The sequence below is a fragment of the Biomphalaria glabrata genome, chromosome 5 (assembly GCF_947242115.1).
Source record: "Biomphalaria glabrata chromosome 5, xgBioGlab47.1, whole genome shotgun sequence".
Taxonomy (NCBI): Eukaryota; Metazoa; Mollusca; class Gastropoda; family Planorbidae; genus Biomphalaria; species Biomphalaria glabrata.
In genome coordinates this window covers 8,149,816-8,155,815 of record NC_074715.1, presented here as the reverse complement: position 1 = coordinate 8,155,815, position 6,000 = coordinate 8,149,816, and the positions used below count along the sequence as shown (strand labels likewise).

At 40.8% G+C, this 6,000-nt stretch overlaps 1 long non-coding RNA gene across 1 annotated transcript; it reads right to left on the bottom strand.

Annotated features, from left to right (window-relative positions):
* Window positions 1-757: 757 nt before the first annotated feature.
* Window positions 758-5,628, bottom strand: LOC106061208 (uncharacterized). Its single transcript, XR_008777987.1, has 3 exons — window positions 5,391-5,628; window positions 3,663-3,730; window positions 758-936 (listed from the first exon to the last, which is right to left on the bottom strand). It is a non-coding gene; the product is annotated as an uncharacterized LOC106061208 (long non-coding RNA).
* Window positions 5,629-6,000: the final 372 nt, after the last annotated feature.

Here is a 6,000-nt window from a genome sequence, read left to right as displayed (position 1 = left end):
CATTGATTCCATATTTTGTACCCTTCAGATTAGCATCGCGCACTTAGCCTCTTGGCTCTTGTTTACTCTCTTCAATTGTGTGCGGCTCTACTGGTGCATTTGTGGTGCATTTGTGGATTATGGCTTCTTACTGGGATTAATCTCTTTTAGCTCAAGTGTTTTATTTCATGTTAAACTGAGCAAAGCAGAACACAAGCTTACAATATATTTTCAAGCTAAATTTATTTTGAAAACGCTATAGGAAATAATTAATTCACATTTTCGCGAGCGCCTGACAGACGGACAGACAATAAAACATATAAAATTGCTCGTATTCCCTATAAGGGTATCTAAAAACAAATAAATGTATTTTTTTGTTTAATGTAACCGTTATAATAGTGTGATATTAAGAATGTAAGTTTTTTTGACCTTCTGATTTGATTGTATTCTCGTATTGAAATACTTTTTTTTTGGCATTTTATTTTACGGTAAACAAAAAAACAACAGACGCACATAGAAAACAGACGCACATAGAAAACAGACGCACATAAAAAACAGACGCACATAGAAAACAGACGCACATAACAGACACACATAGAAAACAGACGTACATAGAAAACAGACACGCATAGAAACAGACGCACATAACAGACACACATAGAAAACAGACGCACATAGAAAACAGACACGCATAGAAAACAGACGCACATAGAAAACAGACGCACATAACAGACACACATAGAAAACAGACGCACATAGAAAAGAAACAAAGATCCAATGTCATTGTAACATTTTAATTCTGCTAGCTCTGGTTACAACACATGCTTCTCTTTTGGTTGTGTGCTTCGCTATACCTCCCACAGCAGCAGCAATATATGACCACAACTATAGCGACTACAACTGGCACTCCTACTCCCAAACCGACGCCTAATCCAATTTTAGCCTCTTCTGAAAGCTCTGTAAAAAAAAAGTATCAATATATGTCAGTATAAAATAAGTCAATATTTATGTTCCTTTGTAAAAACCTAAGTACTACAGAGTTGGATACCATTCTCAGTATCGCCTTTGCTTACTATTCTCTCCCCTTTTTTATGTTTAAACTAATTCTAATTTAATAATAATAAATCTTAATATCTGTATTCTTTCGTTATTACATTTATCCACATCTTCTGTTCTGCTTAGTCCTATAGCATGCTTAGGGCGCATTGTCAAATTACTTGAATTGAGGAGGAGAAGGAGGGGGAGGGGGTATCTGGGAGGAGGTTATCATGCTGCCTTCTGGTGCTCAGAAAACACAACCCCGAACTCAACCCCCTTAATAGCTAGCCAACGGTTTGAGCTACCCAGCCACAACTAACAATATATTTTAACGGTAGCAAACACAATAGAGATTCATGGAGCAGATTCACTCAGACATTGGATGTGAAGTTAACATCATGAGATAAAAAAAAAAAGAACAATAAGAGAGTTCTTGTGTCAGTTATTTTTTTAATCTGAGTCTTTTCAAATTGTAAAGGTTTGACCCGAATCTTTTTTTTCCATACTATTTTATTTTTCCTCGAAAAGTTGTTAAAGTATGGTTGCTTATTGTCAATGATCTTATCAGCTTTTTGGGTCCTATTTAAAGCTTAGTTGTATTTTAATGTTTTGATTGTAAAGCAACGCTGAGCAGTGAACGTAAAATGCTGCAGATTTGAGCGTGTTAAATCCTAAGGAAGACGATGTTTAACTTTAGTCTTTCTCTAAAAGAAATACGCAAAAAATAAAAAGAGGAAAAACAAAAAGAACCGGAAGTGGGGTAAAGGTTAAATGCTAATCATGGTCCCGAATTCAAACCCCCTAGATCTCCTACCACCTTGCTGGAGGTTTGGGCTTCCATCTCCTGCTACCTTGCTTGAGGTTTGGGCTTCCATCTCCTTCCACCTTGCTGGAGGTTTGGCCTTCCATCTCCTGCTACCTTGCTGGAGGTTTGGGTTTCCATCTCCTGCTACCTTGCTGGAGGTTTGGGTTTCCATCTCCTGCTACCTTGCTGGAGGTTTGGCCTTCCATCTCCTGCTACCTTGCTGGAGGTTTGGTCTTCCATCTCCTACTACCTTGCTGGAGGTTTGGCCTTCCATCTCCTACTAGCTTGCTGGAGGTTTGGGTTTCCATCTCCTGCTACCTTGCTGGAGGTTTGGTCTTCCATCTCCTACTACCTTGCTGGAGGTTTGGTCTTCCATCTCCTGCTACCTTGCTGGAGGTTTGACCTTCCATCTCCTACTACCTTGCTGGAGGTTTGGGTTTCCATCTCCTGCTACCTTGCTGGAGGTTTGACCTTCCATCTCCTACTACCTTGCTGGAGGTTTGGGTTTCCATCTCCTGCTACCTTGCTGGAGGTTTGGGTTTCCATCTCCTGCTACCTTGCTGGAGGTTTGGCCTTCCATCTCCTGCTACCTTGCTGGAGGTTTGGCCTTCTATCTCCTGCTACCTTGCTGGAGGTTTGGGTTTGGATCTCCTGCTACCTTGCTGGAGGTTTGGGCTTCCTTCTCCTGCTACCTTGCTGGAGGTCTGGGTTTCCATCTCCTACTACCTTGCTGGAGATTTGGGCTTCCATCTCCTACTACCTTGAGGTTTGGGCTTCCATCTCCTACTACCTGGAGGTTTGGGCTTTCATCTTCTACTACCTGGAGGTTTGGGCTTCCATCTCCTGCTACCTTGCTGGAGGTTTGGCCTTCCATCTCCTACTACCTTGCTGGAGGTTTGGGCTTCCATCTCCTACTATCTGGAGGTTTGGGCTTCCATCTCCTACTACCTGGAGGTTTGGGCTTCCATCTCCTACTACCTGGAGGTTTGGGCTTCCATCTCCTACTACCTGGAGGTTTGGGCTTCCATCTCCTACTACCTGGAGGTTTGGGCTTTCATCTCCTACTACCTTGCTGGAGGTTTGGGCTTCCATCTCCTGCTACCTTGCTGGAGGTTTGGGCTTCCATCACCTACTACCTTGCTGGAGGTTTGGGCTTCCATCACCTACTACCTTGCTGGAGGTTTGGGCTTCCATCTCCTACTACCTGGAGGTTTGGGCTTCCATCTCCTACTACCTGGAGGTTTGGGCTTCCATCTCCTACTACCTGGAGGTTTGGGCTTCCATCTCCTACTACCTGGAGGTTTGGGCTTCCATCTCCTACTACCTGGAGGTTTGGGCTTCCATCTCCTGCTACCTTGCTGGAGGTTTGGGTTTCCATCTCCTACTACCTGGAGGTTTGGGTTTCCATCTCCTAGTACTTTGATGGAGGTTTGGGCTTCCATCTCCTACTACCTTGCTGGAGGTTTGGGCTTCCATCTCCTACTACCTGGAGGTTTGGGTTTCCATCTCCTACTAACTGGAGGTTTGGGCTTCCATCTCCTACTACCTGGAGGTTTGGGCTTCCAACTCCTACTACCTGGAGGTTTGGGCTTCCATCTCCTACTACCTGGAGGTTTGGGCTTCCATCTCCTACTACCTGGAGGTTTGGGCTTCCAACTCCTACTACCTGGAGGTTTGGGCTTCCATCTCCTAGTACTTTGATGGAGGTTTGGCCTTCCATCTCCTAGTACTTTGCGGGAGGTTTGGGCTTCCATCTCCTGCTACCCTTCAAGAGGTTTGGGTTAGAAATGAGTTTTTATTTGTGAAGAAAAGTTTGAAAAGTTAATAGAATTATCTTCACCTGCTCGAGCTGCAGAAGTCAAGAAGCATAAAGTGAGTAACCCAAAGAATGTCCAGGCCATTCTATCCCTGAGGATGAAAGTAGTACTGTATTAATCACAATGTTTAATATAATTTTTTTTTGGGCAATACAAAATTTTGCTATTTCTACATACTAGTAGTTATTCTTCGGCACTAATAGAGAGAAGAATCTTTCAAATAAATATGAATTAACTACTCTATCCCTAAAAAGTAGGGTTACCTGATACCTGCACTACCAAAGGAGGTGAGTAAGGAGGTCTTAACTTGATTAAGCTTAGATTATCGTCAAAAAATCAAAATGTCCAAATCTATAATGCTATAGTTTCTCAGAGAAGAGGGCTGGGTTAGTGTTGTATTCTCAGATGCTAAGCCTCTTCCTGCATACTTGCAAGAGTTCATCATTTGCTCAAAATTACGAGTGGAAAATTGTCTACAGATTGTAGACTTCCTCTCATCGAGTCAATGAAGAGCCTTTTTTTCTTTTGTTTAAGAAAAATGTCTAAAAACGTGTGTTTTAATCAGAAGATATTACGGATTGACTTCTATCGCCATCTGAGTTAAACATCTGAGTTAAACATCTGAGTGGACGCAGGTCTTTGTCACATTTTTGACACGTAAACAAAACTCTTCCTTCATCTTCGCATTCAAATACAAACTTGACTGTTATGTTATTATTATAAGGTAATACTCATTCCGTGACACTTACAACTAAAACTTCAATCATAGAAAACACCTGAACATCGTCAACCACATAAACATCATCAACCATCAAGATTGATCAATGTTCAAGACATCATCAACCATCAATACATCATCAACTATCAAGACATCATCAATGATCAAGACATCATCGACCATCAAGACATCATCAATGATCAAGACATCATCAACCATCAAAACATCATCAACCATCAAGACATCATCAACCATCAAGACATCATCAGCCATCAAGACATCATCAACCATCAAGACATCATCAGCCATCAAGACATCACCAACCATCAAGACATCATCAACGATCAAGACATCACCAATGATCAAGACATCATCAACCATCAAGACACCATCAGCCATCAAGACATCATCAACCATCAAGACATCATCAACATATAGTACCATCCTTCTGGTTAACATCAACCACCCAAACTTCATGAAGAATCAAGATATCATCAACAATCAAAACATTATCAACTATCTAGATATCATCACCCACAGTGATATCATTAACCATCAAAAAAGAATCAACCACTCGACTACCACCAACTCTACATTATTTTAAACAAGTTTTCTAAATGGACTCGAGTCTGAAGGTCTGATCAGATACATGTATGTAGATTATCCGACAGTAGTAGTTTCCGCTAACGTATCTTGCGATCTATAGGACAGATGATGTAAATTGTTGTAAATGGTCACATGTTTCTGCGGCACAATGTAAACGAGGGTTTCATGTGGCTAGCACAACGACCAACAGCCTTTAATTTCCCTAACTAATATCAGTTACCCGTTACAGCAGGGTGAATAAAAATCCCAAAAATTAAAAATCCCAGTCATCATCAGGATTCGAACCCGGGACCCAAGGTTGGGAAGACTAGCGCATTACCACTCAGCCACCGCAGCTCCATCATATATTATTTACATGTAAAAAAAAAACACAGTCGAAATTAAGCGTAAAAAAAAACAATACTTAACTAGATAAAATATCTCTAACCTTTGATCCTTTGAAATACAACTTGATATATAAATGAGATGTATCGAAGACAGACCTTATTTTTTATATATTTCTGTTTTGCGCGATGATCTTGGTTAATTTGGAATTAATATCCACTCAAGTCAATAACAGATACACACTCTTCGATGTTGGTGACACTAAGTATCGCCCTCAGGATTCTGAAATGTTTCTTTTATATAGATCTACATACATCTCAACGGCCCATGTTGAAATCGTTTTCCCGATAATTTATTATTATTTACCGACCTCGGGGTAGAGCAGTGCCCCAGCATTGAAAACAAAACTAAAAATAATATTGTCTGTTAAATGTAGTAGTGTGAGATATAAATAGATAAGGAATTGATCACAATGTTGTCTTTCGGCTCTGTGCTTTGTTCTGACCCTAGTCAATGTAGTTAGTATAACTGAAAGGTATCAACATATTTGGAGGTAAATTTGAGAGATTTGTATGATTAATTTACGCTGGAAGAAATGTTTATGGTCAGAGAACAACAGGTACAAAAATGGGTTGGCACCATCTGAATATGTAACACGTATTAGAAGAAATGAAAGGCGTGGTGGATGAGCGGTAAAGCGGGGGTCCCGGGTT